At 45.1% G+C, this 14,189-nt stretch overlaps 1 protein-coding gene and 1 long non-coding RNA gene across 7 annotated transcripts in view; one reads left to right on the forward strand and one right to left on the reverse strand.

Annotated features, from left to right (window-relative positions):
• LOC112668959 (uncharacterized) overlaps positions 1–265 on the reverse strand; it is a 32,274-nt gene extending 32,009 nt beyond the window's left edge. For all 3 annotated transcript variants that reach the window (XR_003141974.3, XR_003141973.3, XR_007413486.1), the window contains exon 1: positions 65–265. This is a non-coding gene — a long non-coding RNA (uncharacterized LOC112668959). The remainder of the gene's footprint in view (positions 1–64) is intronic.
• Positions 1–14,189, forward strand: part of SYN3 (synapsin III) — a 452,538-nt gene that overhangs the window by 123,849 nt on the left and 314,500 nt on the right. The window lies entirely within an intron of this gene.

Below are 14,189 nucleotides of genomic sequence, written 5' to 3' on the forward strand. Positions count from 1 at the left end.
GAGTCTACTGGCAAGACAGAGACTTATATAATATAATGTGATCATGAGAGTAATATCTCATCACCTTTGCGATATTCTAGGAAAAAGTCACAGGTCCTGCCTATATTTAGAGGAGGGGATCATATAAATGTATGAACACAGGAAGCAGTAGTCATGTTGGCTACCTTCCAGCCCATCCTCCATAATACACAACACAGAATCTCAAAAATATTACATTGAGCATAAGAAGCTAGACACAAAGGAGTGTGTAATTTATAATTCTACATTTATGAATTCTAGAACAGGCCAAAGTAATCTATAGTCACTGAGAGATCAGTGTTTGCCTAGGGAACAAGGGAATGGAGGGGATTGACTATAGAGGTCACAAGGCAAGTTTTCAGATAATACAAAGTACTTATCTTGACTAGTGTGATGGTTAGATGAGCATATACATTTGTCAAAACTCATCAAACTATATGTTTTAAATAGGTACATTTTAGTTTATGCAAATCATACCATATGAATGGCCATATGAATTCCATATTTTTTATCAGCATTAATCTGTGAGGAAACTGAGGTGCAAAACTTTTGCATAGTCACACAGCTGGTGAAACTGGAATTCTAAGCCAGATCTAACTGCAAAATCCATTCCCTTTTCCTCTATCCATAACATCTTATTTTCCTGCAAGCCACCACTTTCACAAAGGAAAAAAGTAGAGGCCCAGAAGGATAAAGAAACATATCCTAGGCCTCGCATAGAGAGTCAAGAGAGTCTCAAGTTTGTGTTTTCTGATTCAGAGTCAAGAGTTCTTTGTACTGCTAGGTCTCCATTTGTCCTGCCAGACTCCATTAAAGTCTTGTAGCAGATTTTAAGAGTTATTAATACATTTTTAAGTTTATTCATATGTGTCATTATAAATACACTTAACAATATTTTTCTCTTAAAACATATAATGCTCTGAGCCAATTCTTTGAAAGAACAGCATATGGTCATCCATGAAAATAAAGGTTTCAGAAGGTATGCTGTATGCTGTTGGTTGCTTACCTTCTTTCTTTCCTACCAAATCCTGAGTCTATTCAGATGTTTGGTGGCCATATGCTTCAAGGAAACATAGGTCCCTCTCTGATGCCAGGGCATGAATCTTGGTTCCTTTCAGCCAGTTGTGGTCATTTTGTTCCCACTGAGAGATGTGTTTAGGTAAGAGCCTGAGATGCAGTTCTGACCAATGAGGCCTGAGAGGCATGTGCTGGGGGATTCTGGGAAGTCTACCAGGCTTCTTAAAAGTGACAGAAGAAGGGGGCCCTTTCTTGCAGGCATGAGGGTATGACCCAGGGATCTTGAGGCTCATTGATAACATGAACGGACAGTAGGAGGACAAAAGCTCATCCTTGAGAGTAAGAGTCAGAAGGATATAAAGGATGATGTTGAGCCCCTCATGTACTCACCCCTGTGACTCCCTCATCTCAGTGATGTAAATAATATGCTTTTTTAAAAAGGTTTTTTTAAGTTTATTCATGAGAGACACACACACACATGCAGAGAGAGAGAGAGGGAGGCAGAGACACAGCCAGAGGGAGAAGCAGGCTCCATGAAGGGAGCCTGATGTGGGACTCGATCCCGGGACTCCAGGATCACACCCTGGGCCTGAGTGCTCAGGTGCTCAACTGCTGAGCCACACAGGTGTCCCATAATACGCTTTCTTTATTGACTTAGTTATCACTGTTAATTTGTAGCCCAAATCATCTTGCATACAGAAGATATAAGCAAATACTGTCAAATATCTTTTTTTGCACCCAACTCTATGGCACATAAGATTATTATAAATACTTGTTGGCACTACATTACTTTCCAAATTGTACGGCAAGCAATTGATGTTGTATATGCCAGGATTCGTTTCATTCTCAGAAGTGTTTGTAGATAGCTACTGATTAGAAACAACCTAACTGTCCAACTGAGATTGGGTAAATAAATTAGTAAAAAGCCATATAATGAGATACAATTGGAATAAAGATAAAGGAGTATCTCCATTTGTACTGATATGAAAAGATTTCCAAGATGTGCTGCTATGTAAAAAAATAAGAGAACACTATACAGAAGTCTTTGAAGTCCATGGTCATGGAAAAGCATCTGAAACTCATTGCCAGGACTGTGGTGGTACAGGCAAGGAACTTGGAAGGTGGACACAAAATCCTAAACAGAATTTTCACAAGGGGTGGGGCCACTGAGGATATTAAGTGATAATGGTATTGGAAGAAGCCTGTTGCTGTCAACAGCAGGAAATCTGTGGAACCCACTGATGGAGCTACAACATGGAAACAGCTAGTGAGATCTGGCTCTTGAGGGAAAGCATTAAGGATCAGGTGGGCATATAACAGGGCTGATGTATGTGATCTAATATACATGAATTCCCTACGTTTAAGATATTAAAGAACTTTTTAAAAAAGTCATATTCATAGAAACTCTGGAGTCACAAATAAATGCTACCTACCTGTCAGCATCAATATTTAGCTAACGTAACATTAATCAAGAGCTCTCTATGTGCCAGGTGCCAGCCTCAATTCTATCTGGATTGGCTTATTTGATCTTGTAGTAACACATGAGATGCATGTTATTGTTGCCATTCTATTTTTTACAGCTGGGTAAACTGAGGCATCAAAGTGTTAACTACTGTTCTAGGATCATATAGTTGTTAAGTGGTAGAAGCAGGAATTGAGCCCCAAGTCCACACTCAGAACACTCCACTAGTCAACCTCTACGGTTATTAGAAAGATTAAATGAGCTCATGTGTGCTTAACCAGTGTTTGCCTTAGCCAGTGATTCTCAAAGAGTAGTCTATGCACCAGCAGTGTTAAAAATTTGTTAGAAATATCTTTAAATTCTTAGATACATTGGCCAGGTTCAGCCAGACTTGGTTTTATGTGATCACTGCACACTGACATGTCTCTTGGATGGCATTGAGCATGTGAAGTCCCACCCAGCAGGGGAAGGGATAAACCCATGCCCTTGCCAAACCTTGGGAAACTACCTAAGTATTGTATATATAGTTACTACCTTGCATTCTTGTTTAACAGCCATTTATTGACAAGCACTCTGGACTAGGCAGGAAATTACCCTCTGGTCAATCAGTTGTATCTGATGTGGTCTTAGGAAGTACTAAGACCCGACAATTCCCAGTCTGGGTGTGTGATCTGTGCACGCCAAAACCAGCTGAATAATTCATCTGCTCAATTTAGCTGCTCTATGGGACAAAGATCTCAAACTCCTTCCTTCCTCAGTGTCTGTTATATCATAGATGCAAGTGCATTGAATGAAGATGCCATCAGAGTTCACCTGGGTGGTAGTTGTCTTTTTTGCAAAGAACACCTAACAGAAGTTCTCAGCCTTGGCTGTCCATTATAATCACTTGGAGGGCTTCTAAAAATCCCCAGCCTCAAGCCAATCACAAGAGAATATCTGAAGGTGGGGGAGGAGAGGGAAGGAAAAGGTGTGAATAGTTTTGAGAACTCCCCAGGTGATTCCAATATGCTGCCAAGATTGAGGACCCCTAAGCTAGAAGGAAGAAGGCAAATTGCAGAGGATTGGCTTTGGCAACAGCCAAACCAGCAAAGTCACAGTTTGAGATGCAATGGGTAAAGCCCAGATGGCTTCCTCGAAAGCTGCTTCATCCCTCTACATCTTTGATGGGCATGTGAGCTGAGCTGGAAGCAGCCAAGATCCTGTCTTTAGAAGTTCCTGTGCATAGTGAAAGGTGCAGCTGGAAGCATTTATGCTGGAAACCCTGACTGGGTGATAGTCCTAAAAATTATTGCCATATGTCTCCAGCAGGGAGGGCAGGGCCCATGTTTGTTCCCTCCACCCTCCACAGCCTTGCCTCCATCAGCTGCTCAGTCTTCACCCATGGCGGCCCCTGGAGTGGCTCCATTTAGTTTAACAATTTTATGGAGCATCTATATTTCTTGCAATAGGCCAGGCCCTGGAAATACAGATATAAATCCAACATCACCCCGTCCCTGGTGGAGTTCACAGCCCAGAAGGAGAAATGGGAAATAAATCTACAACTAAGATGTGGTATGATAAGGGCCATGAGAATAGTACAGAGAAGAGAGATCTTAGAGGAGGGGGTGAGGAAGGGGCTTTGAGGAGGCTCCAGAAGCTTTTGAGAAGTGGTAACAATGCTGAGGGTTTTTTCTTTTTCTTCTGAAATGTTCATATATATTTTTTAAAGTTTGGAAGAATTTTAAACACGTATAGTTGAACACATCAATTTTAAAAATAAAAAAAAAAAATTTAAAAATATTAACATTACGCCATGCTTACTTCAGAGCCTTTAAAAAAAATTCTAAACTATTTCAAGCATAGAAAAAGTACAGAGAACTATAACAAACACCCATATACTGAGGTAGTTGAGCTCCCATTCTGGAGCCAGGCTACCTGCCTGCCGTGTGACATTAGTGAAGTTACTTAACTTCTCTATGCCTCTGTCTTATTTAAAAAAAAAAAAAAAAAAAAAAAAAAAACCACCACCCACCTCAAAAGGTAATTGTCAGGATTAATTAAAGTAAATCTTTTAAAAGACGGAAGGTCCTCACACACACTATGTGCTTAATAAACACGCTTATCTGTGTATTAATGACTCTGCTTGTTGAATCTTAACATTCTGCTCCATTTGTTTTTGATATTTTTTATAAATAGAAGTTTCCTATTACACATTTTTAAAGAAGCCTCTGCATACCTCTCCTGTTCTGACTGCTAAGATAGAATAAAGTTAGCCAGAGGTCCCTGTGGGAAAGTCTACCACAAGGCCCAGGGCAGGGCAGGGCAGAGCAGACCTGGACTTCTGAGGAAACCCTCTGGTCTGGCCAGAGAGGAGGATGACCTCTGGGCAGGGGAGGAGACTAGAGAGATGGCCAGGGCACATCAGGGAAGCCCCCCAAGAGCTCAGACACTGTCCACGAAGCCCATGTCGGGGCCATTTCCCTTTGCAGACCTCATATCCAACTGTCCCTTGCCAGGAAATCCTCAGGGTGTCTTTTAATGGACTCCCTGCAAAACATCAACAAAACAATGAAAAATAAACCTCACCCACACTTGCTCCTCAATCTGGAAAGTTCCACCATGTATGAGCTAGCTTTGAGGAAAGTGGGAAGACCCACTGGGGCAGCAGGATGGGAGCTTAGCCTCCCTGAAGTTATTGCCACCTGAGTGCCCCAGAGGCAGGAAATGAGTGATTTAAGGCTGTAGCCCAGCCCAGAATGTTTAGCTTCCCTGGGCCCCATGACGCTTGCACTGAGCAATTACCTTGGGGAAGGAGTCTTCCTTGGAACTGTGTACCCGCCAGGTGGATACTCATGCTGAGTGAGCTGATAAGAGGGCCCCCTGACTTGTTCGATAGTTAACCTGACAGAAGCACATCTGTGGCTTGTCAGGCATGGATATTTTGGGGAAGCCTTGGGTACAAGCACACACTACCACCCAGCCTGGGTTGAAAATGTGTTCTGTCACCTCCCAGCAGTACCATCATCTTTTATCTCAAAATGGGCTGTCCCCCCATCTTCCCCTCCCCTCCACTGCTTCAGCATCCGTTCCAGCCGCTGCGGAACAGCTGCTCTGAGGTCCGTCTCTCATCAGCTGCCTTATCTCCCTGATGAATAATGTTCCCCTTCCCTGAGCAGCAGCCTGGCAGGAGGCCCGCCCTGAGTGGAACAGGCTGCTGACAGCCCTTGGAGCCCAGGCAGCTGTTGGAGAGCGGGATGGCCCCCTGGCCCCTGCCTGGGGTGAGGGCTGACCCCCACCCCCACTTCACAGAGACCTGCCACCCTGAGGGCACCCCCCACCAGCCCTAGCAAGCGTCAGCTCACAGACTGTCCCCAGTTGCTAGGGCACATGGGGCCTTCAGGGGTGGGGACTGAGGGAGATGCGATTTGTACCTGATAGCACAAACCTCTCTGTACTGCATGTTTAATCACTCCAGGGCTCAGTTTTCCACATCTGCAGAATGGGCTAATTGTCGTGGTGTATAGCTGGCTGTGGTTCTCTGCTCCGATCCCCTTTGCCAGCCAGTGCACCCATCCCCCAGCACTGTGAGTGCCATAGTAACAGTTGTTCCTCTAGCTTCTTCAGAGCCTTTGGCTGATGGGCTGATGGCAACCGCATCCCTGAGATAACCCAAAGGCTAACTCCCTCTGCTACCCTTCCCCTTTCTGTCAGGGGAGTTGGTAACTGAATGATCCTGGAGAGGTGGAAACCCAGGCCTCTGCCCTCAAGGTGGGACAACTTCTGAGCCAGCCCCACAGATGGGGCCGAGACTGGGCTTTACTCACAACTACACCCCTTCCTGTCCTGTTTCCCTCACCCCCTTACAGCTCTGCCTCAAGGGCACACCCTCCCTCCATGAATCATAGCTTTTTAGAAGCTTGTTTTGGGCTTGGGTTCTAGGGGACCCAGCCCTGGATAAGTACCTACTTCACAGGGGCTTTATGTGAGGATTCAAGACGATAAGACTTGAAAAGCCCCTTGTAGGAGCCTGGCACTTGGCAAGTAGCTGATCTCGATTCTTGTCAACTACTGCGGCATGACAGAAGGTCATAAGGGAACTCGGACAGACAACAGAGGTAGGTGTTGAAAGCCTTGATTCCAAGTCTGGATTGGAGGCTGTCATCCCAGGAAAGGACCCTCGGAGGTCATTCAGCCCACCTTTTTTTGTTCTGATGAGGAAACTGAGGCCCAGAGAGAAGCAGCAGTCTCTGAGACTCATGGCAAGTCAGGGGCAGAGCTGGACTGGATGATGTCTTGCTTTTTTCCCCTCACTCTGCCATTTGGCATCTTCAGGCCCTCTTTTTCCTGCCAGTTTTTGAAATGTTTGTTGACTTTAGATAGTCTAGGACCCTGAGAAGTAAAGCCAGAGCACACTTCTTTTCCGTGTAGATCTCTTTAGCACCTACTGTGGACTAGATACCTTCTAGACACTCAGGGAAGGATTCACAAACATATATACCAACCCCTGGTTGTTGCAGAGAGCTTCACCATTTTCATTGTGTGTGTGTGTGTGTGTGTTGATTAGTGAACTCTAGCTTTCCCAAGAAGTGAACAATACCAGCCCATTCTACAGGGGAGATATTAAGAGCAAGCTTTTAAAGACCATTCAGAACAGATGGGTGGGCAAGGAGATTCTTGACTCACTGTGTTTCCATATTAAGCACTTAGAAATATTCTTAATTTCCATAGTGCTCTCTCTGAATGGTCCTTTGATACCTCTTTCATCTCCCCCAAGTCTGTATGGAGTTGCAAACATGAGACAGATCATGGCTGATCTGGGATCTCCCAGATCTGGGAGACAGCTGTGGCCCCACGTGGTTGGAGTATAGAGTGTATCCTGGGGGATGGCCACAGTGGGACTTGAGAAGTAGACCAAATCCATGCCAGATGCAAAACTTTGTGTATCATTCTACTTCAGTCTGCAAACAATGAGCAACATCTAAAACCCACTGTCCAGAACAGTGACACGCTCAGATGTGGGTCCTACAAAGATCTCTCTGGGCACTGTGAAGAGGAGAGTTCTGTCCTCAGTAGAGGACACCTTTGAACAGGTGAAAGGTGAAGTAGGAGGCCACAACTTGTGAGCTGTCAGGAGATATCATGTGGATAATTTCCACATGACCAAGACATGAAGGTGATGGGAATGGAGGATAAGGAGAAATCACTAAGGAAGTGGGATCTGAGTTGAGGGAGTCTTCAAGGGGCAGCTTCCCAAGCATGAGGAATGGTACAGACAGCGCAATGTGAGTAGATAGAAGATGAATATGGAGGGAAGCAGAGCCAGGGGGCCAGGCAGAGGACGTGCAGCTAAGAGGAGACCCAGGCCACTTTCTGGGGAACACTGGATGCCTGGTGAAGAAGTAGGCACTCCCACCTGTAGGCAATAGAGGCTGTTGGAGGGTTTTGAGCAGCGGAGTAACATGAAGAAAGTAGGGTTTGAAGACCAGTCCAGGAGTGGGATACCAAAGAGGTTGGTAGTGGGAGAGTTACTTTCCTAAGTAAGAAGATCACGTGACCTGTCCAGACCAGTTGGGATTGCCTACCCAATGTAGTCCAGCATTTTTAAAATGGAGAGATTTCATGTGAAAGATCTCACATAAAAGGCAGGTTTCCGGCTTCAGGTGAAAAACAGAGGATTTGGTGAGACCAGAGCAAGTATTTCCACGTGGCTGCTGCTGTCTGCTGGAGTCAGGTGGCCATGGTCCCCTTTAGGTGTAGCTTTGGGTTTCATGAGCATTTTCCCATAGAAATCCTGCTTTATTTTTGGTGCCAGTCTGCATGGTGATTTTTAAAACTTCTTTTGAATGAGTCATCAATATTTAAGTTTTTTAGAATTTCATATAAATATCCAGATTTGGGCCTTAACACAGTCATTAGGGCCACCTGGGACCTCATTCATACATGGCCATAAACACTAGAGCTTATGCAATTCTCCCATTCACCAGCCCCCTCCTTCCCCTTGCTCTCTACAGAGGCCTATGTTAGCTGCCATTTATCAAAGAAGTTTTTATGCTTGCCTACAGAAAAATGAAATGTTTCTTGTACTCAAGTCATTATCAAAAGTGGGAAAATGAAAGATGGAGTAAGGTGTATGCCAAAAAGGCCAGAGAGTGTGTTGTGGAAATTAAGAATATTTCTCTGTGTTTACTATGGAAGAGGATATGTGTAGAAGGATACCACCGAAGACGCTACTAGAAAAGGCTAGCCAGCCCTGAGGTCACCTGCTTGGGCCCTGGTATTTAGTTTGGGAGTCCCTGGGGTAGAGGCAGGGAAATTGAGTAACACTCAGCAGTCAGGATTCTGAGCCAGGCCCTGTGCTACACAGAGGAATAAGGTAAAGGATTGTGACCCCAGGGAATGGGATCTGGGGATCTATTGAGGTATCCTGGGAATGAGACAATGGGAGGGACATGAGAGTAACGGGGTACCCTTCTGGAGGGGACAATCAGCAACATTGGTGGGTCCTTACACAGTTGGTGTCAGAAAGAATTGCAGATGACTTCAGGGTGACAGATCCTGGGCTCTTGGGAGCATGGTGGGTAAGAGAAGTCAAGAGATCCACTTTGAGGGAGGCTGATAACTTGGGACCTGGGTGCAGGGAGTTTGAAGTGCTGAGTATTCAGGTGGGTGGACAGTGCTGGTTGCATGGTGGTTATGCATGTTGGCTTTGAATCACTCGAGTCTCTTGTGGACGTTGTTCTTGCTTTGCTTAATCTCTCCATGCCTTAGTTTCTTGAAAATACTTTCCTCCATGCAGGATCATGATGAGGATCAAATACAGCATAATTAAAAGCTTAAAGATGATTCCTGGCACAGGGGAAGTGCTCTGTAAATCTGAGTCATTTTCACCCTTGCCTGTGAGTACAGGGTGGCCAATGTGCTGAACAGAGATGATTCCATAAGCAGAGAACCAACGTGGAAGCTTGGACAAGAGCCACAGGAAGGGAGAAAATGATGAAGTAAGGAGCCAGGAAGAAGCAGCTGGGAAACAATGGGAGAGGGTGTCTTTGAGGCAGGGACGAAAGATTTGGGAGGGGAGGACAAAGATCATGCTACAGAGGCCATGGAGGAGCTTTACAGCAAGAATTCACCACTGGGGGAAATTTACCCCCCAGAAGACTCTTGACAATGTCTCCAGACATTTTTAGTTGTCACAACTGACCTTGGGAGTGCTATTTGCATCTAGTGGTTGGAGGCCAGTTATATTCCTGACACCCTACAATGCACAGGACATCACCCCCCCACCCCCCCAAAAAAAAGGATTATCCAGTTCTCAATATCAATAATGCAGAGACTGGGAAACCCTTCTCTAGAGAGCCAGGAGGTTCTCAGATTTGACTCATGGTTACATCACACGATGTGTGATTGTGGCGAGTTTCTTAACTATTCTCTGCCTCAGGTTTCCTTGTCTGGAAAATGAGGATAACACCTGCCTCCTGGGACTGCTGTCAGACTTCAGTGAATTAAGATATAGAGAGGGCTTGGAATGGAGGCTTATGGTACATTAGTCGTCATTAGAAATCAGAGGAAGTACTGAGGGGGGGCACTTGGCGGGATGAACACTGGGTACTATGCTATATGTTGGCAAATTGAACTCCAATAAATAAAATTTTAAAAGAAGAAGTCAGGGAAAGTGAGGGCATAGCAGAGGCCATGGCATCTCAGTTTGACATTTTAGAGTGACCTCAATGTGGTTTCATAGAGGTAGAGAGGAGGCTGATCCAGATGCAGAGGGTTGTGGAGATGGGTTCATGGGAATTGGGGCTGGCAGGCTTAGACTGCCCTGTCCAGCAGTTGTAGGAATGGAAGAGAAGAGGCTAATTAGATGACTGCCAGGCCAAGTGAAAGGGCTTGCTTCACATTGATTTCTGTATTGATGCCAACCTAAAGTTTTGGCTGATGTCCAAACCGTATTGTAATTGACCCTTGAACATGTGGATGTTAGAGGTGCTGATCTCTTGCACAGTCAGAAATCTGTGTATAACTTCCAACTCCTTAAAAACTTAAGTACTAATATCTTACTGTTGACCAGATGCCTTACCAATAATGTATACAGTTAACACTTGTTTTGTATGTTATGTGTATCCTATACTATATCCTTATCATAGAGTAAGCTAGAGGAAAGAAAATATTATTAAGGAAATCATAAGGAAATACATTTGCCTTATTGTACTATATTCATTTAAAAGATCTGCATATAAGTGGACCTGAGCAGTTCAAACTTATAGTGTTCAAGGGTTAACTTGGTCAATGGAAATTTTCAAAACGAAAGACATCACCTGTAACCTTACCACCTTAACACATTAGGAAGTTTCCATCTCCTCTTCCAGAACCAGCATTTTTACTGTGTGCCCTTTTCTATTGTTTTATGTCACATGAAATTGTCCCATAAGCATTTTCCATGATGTTCCATCATTGTTATATTTATCATTTTTTTTCCAAAATGAAGATAACCTCATTGTTTTTTCCTGGCTGTTAAAATGCTCTGTTCCCCCCTCCTTTTAATGCAGATAGTACCAAAACGTCTGAAGAAGAATATAACTCCCATTTTCTACCCCACCCTTCAGAGATAACCAGGCTAGCATTTTGGTAAATATCCTTCCAAACTAATCTCCATGCATTTATTGATGTGTTGACTTGTTAATTCTTTCATGTAAATATGAACATTCCTTAACCGTCATTTCATTTTCAGCCTTAAGGCAGAAGTTTCTAATTGTTGGGGTTGGGGTTGTTGTCTTGGCAAGTGGGGAGGTGGCTGTGGATGGGCACACCCAAGAGCAGAGAAAGTCAGGAAGCTCAGAAAGTGGCTAGGAGGAGGAAATGCTGACTAGGTGTGTGGTATACCTGTGTCCTGAGGCTGCTGTGTCCATGCACCACAGTCTGGATGTCTCAAGCAAGACAGATGTCATCTGGCACAGTCCTGGGGGCTGCAAGTCTGTAACTAAAGTGTCGGGAGGGCCACACTCCCTTCTCAGGGATGCAGGTGAGGGTCCCTCCTTGCTTCTTCCGAGCTTCTCATGGTTGCCAGCAGTTCCTGGCACTCCTTAGGGGTGTAGATGTATCATGCCAGTCTTTGATTCCTTTGTCACATGGCATTCTGCTCTTCCTGTGTGTGTCTGTGCCCCAGTTTCCCTTCTTCTAAAGACACCAGTCCTGGGATGAGGGCCCAGCCTACTCCAGTGTGACTTCATCTTGACTGGATTAAATCTGCAAAGACCTAATTTCCAAATCAGGTCACATTCATCAGTAACAGGGAATAGGACTTTTGTACCCCAGTGTACCTTTTTGGGGGACACAGTGTAACTCATAACATGTAGGATCCCTGGAGTGATGGAGGAGGAGAACGGAGCAGGGACAGAGCAGTGAGGACTCCTCTGAAATGAAAGGGAAGGAAGAGACGGAGAGACAGAGATTCTTGAGGCTGAGAAGGGAGATGAGGAAGCCTCCTTCCTCCAGCAACTCATGTCTGTATTTTATTAACCTCCTAGTGGTTCACAAAGGGGGCCCTGGGATTCATCAGAGAGCAGTGGCCATCCATACGTCCCACAGGGCTCCTTCCCCACCATCATCATACTGTGCAGCTGGCAGCTGCTGTGCGGGCCCCACAGGCCTCGCTGCAGCATCCTGTTGTCTGCTCCTTGCCAGACTCTTGGTTGGCTGCCACCTAATTTCTTTTCAGCCTGGACTAATTTCTTGCAGTCCTCAGGCTGGCGGGAAGCATCCCTAATTCTCAAAGCCCTTCCATATGGCCCTCCATCTGCAAAGTATGCACAGTCTCCTCTGTTGTATCCTTGTTGCAGGACAGTGGTCCACAAGCCTTCAGGAGCATGGAGACCATTGCTGTGTTTTGATCTCCTCCCTTCTTCTCAGGACACCTGTTTTTGCTGGTGTCCTCAGTTCTTTTGGTCTCCTTTTTCCAGATGCCATACCCAAAGTTGAATTTTCAGAGGTGGAGGGGGACAGAGGATTGAGGAGTGTGGTGACACTTCTGAGGAAACTTGAAGCCTCTCTGCTGGTGGATGCTGATATCAGAAAGTCCACAGCATTCCCAGGTGTGCCTGGGGTCAGATCTGAATGTGATGGGTAGCATGTGACCAAAATGAGCATCATTGATCATCACACTTTGTCATCTAGAATCTTGGGGAACAAGGGACCATTACAAAATTACAGTCAAGTGCCTGAGAATAATGAGGCTTCTGATTATTAACTTAGGTCCCAGGCAAAGCCTAGCCAAGATCTGTTCTTGCCACCACAGGTTTCTGCATATTTGAGGGAAACATTATACTTCTCTGATGGTTAAAAGTCACTCAGCCTTTGGCGTCCTGCCTCTATATACTGCCTGAAGCATCCCATAATCTCCCGGCACTGCATCACCTGTCCCATCTCTGCCATTTAATTATATGTTGTCTTTGGTTTCCTCTCCAATACTGACAGCCACTTCTGAGAAAGATCTGGAATCAGGAACCCAAATAATATAGCTCATATTAAGTCCAAAGCTGAAAGAACAAGAAAAGCCAGATACTGGCTCCAGCCAGGATGTGGGGTATTGAAAGACTTTCTTGCCCAAGTGTGAAAGATGCAGGGCTTGGACTCAATGGGACTATCGAGACAAGGAGGCAAGAAGAGGCTCATGAGAGCCATTAGAGCATCTTACCCAGCCTCATCTCTTGCTACCACCTCATCAGACCTTGTACTCCAGCCATGTAACAATTGCAAACTTTGCCACTTCCTCCCAATATCAGAGCAAGAGTAATGACAAGCACTGAGCCAGTTCAGCAGTGTAGACAACAAAGGGAACTTAATAGGTCAGATAGCTAAGAAGAAAAAGATGGGTACAGGGGCTGTTCCCTTTACCTGGAACACCTGCAAAATGCTACCCATGTGACAAACCCATACTCTTCCTTTAAGACCCAAGCCTTCTGGCACATGCTGATCCACCCCCACCCCCAGACAGAGTTGAATGCATCTTTGGTCCACCTTTGTACACTGTACATGCTTCTGTTATTTCACTTACTTCCTGGTACACTTCATGAATCCTAGTCCTTTAGAACTTCACTCAACTCCTCTTGGATTGTGGGTGTCCTTGCTTTCAAGGATCATGTCCTTGTCATCTCAAGGTCACCAACCTCTACCGGGGTGTTTGGCCCACTATGAGGGTCTGAGAATTGGTGGCTAAATCCTTGGATGTTGGGGTGGTATTAGGATGTGGCCATTCCCTGGCTGGAGAGGGTGGAGTACTGGGTATGAAGAGAGGCACTTCATGCCATAGGTCGCCTGGCTCAAGTCACTAATTTTTCTGTGTTCCTTTCAAATCCCTCATACCACTGTCAGGAGGGACCCTGTGCATTCTATGTAGCAGTAAATTGCAGCATTTGAACTATAACACGTTCCTGGTTTGCCCAGATATATCACTCATAGAAAGTGTTTATTTTTTCACACATTATACCTGAGAATGTTAAGAGGTTCATCTTGAATTCCTTGGGGTTAAAACTTTCTTGATGATGCTAACCTATCTCTGGGAATCAGAGCATGTTCCCTGGTAAAGCAGTCCCTAGTTGTTAGGGCCACATGATATATCCTGGCAGCTCTGGCTATCAGCACCAGCTCTCTTTTCTAGAGCTACAAGTAAAGAGGTCCCTACCTTTTGCAGTGGTCATTTCACTTCATGCCCATT

This window comes from Canis lupus, chromosome 10 (assembly GCF_003254725.2).
Source record: "Canis lupus dingo isolate Sandy chromosome 10, ASM325472v2, whole genome shotgun sequence".
In the NCBI taxonomy this organism is placed as follows: domain Eukaryota; kingdom Metazoa; phylum Chordata; class Mammalia; order Carnivora; family Canidae; genus Canis; species Canis lupus.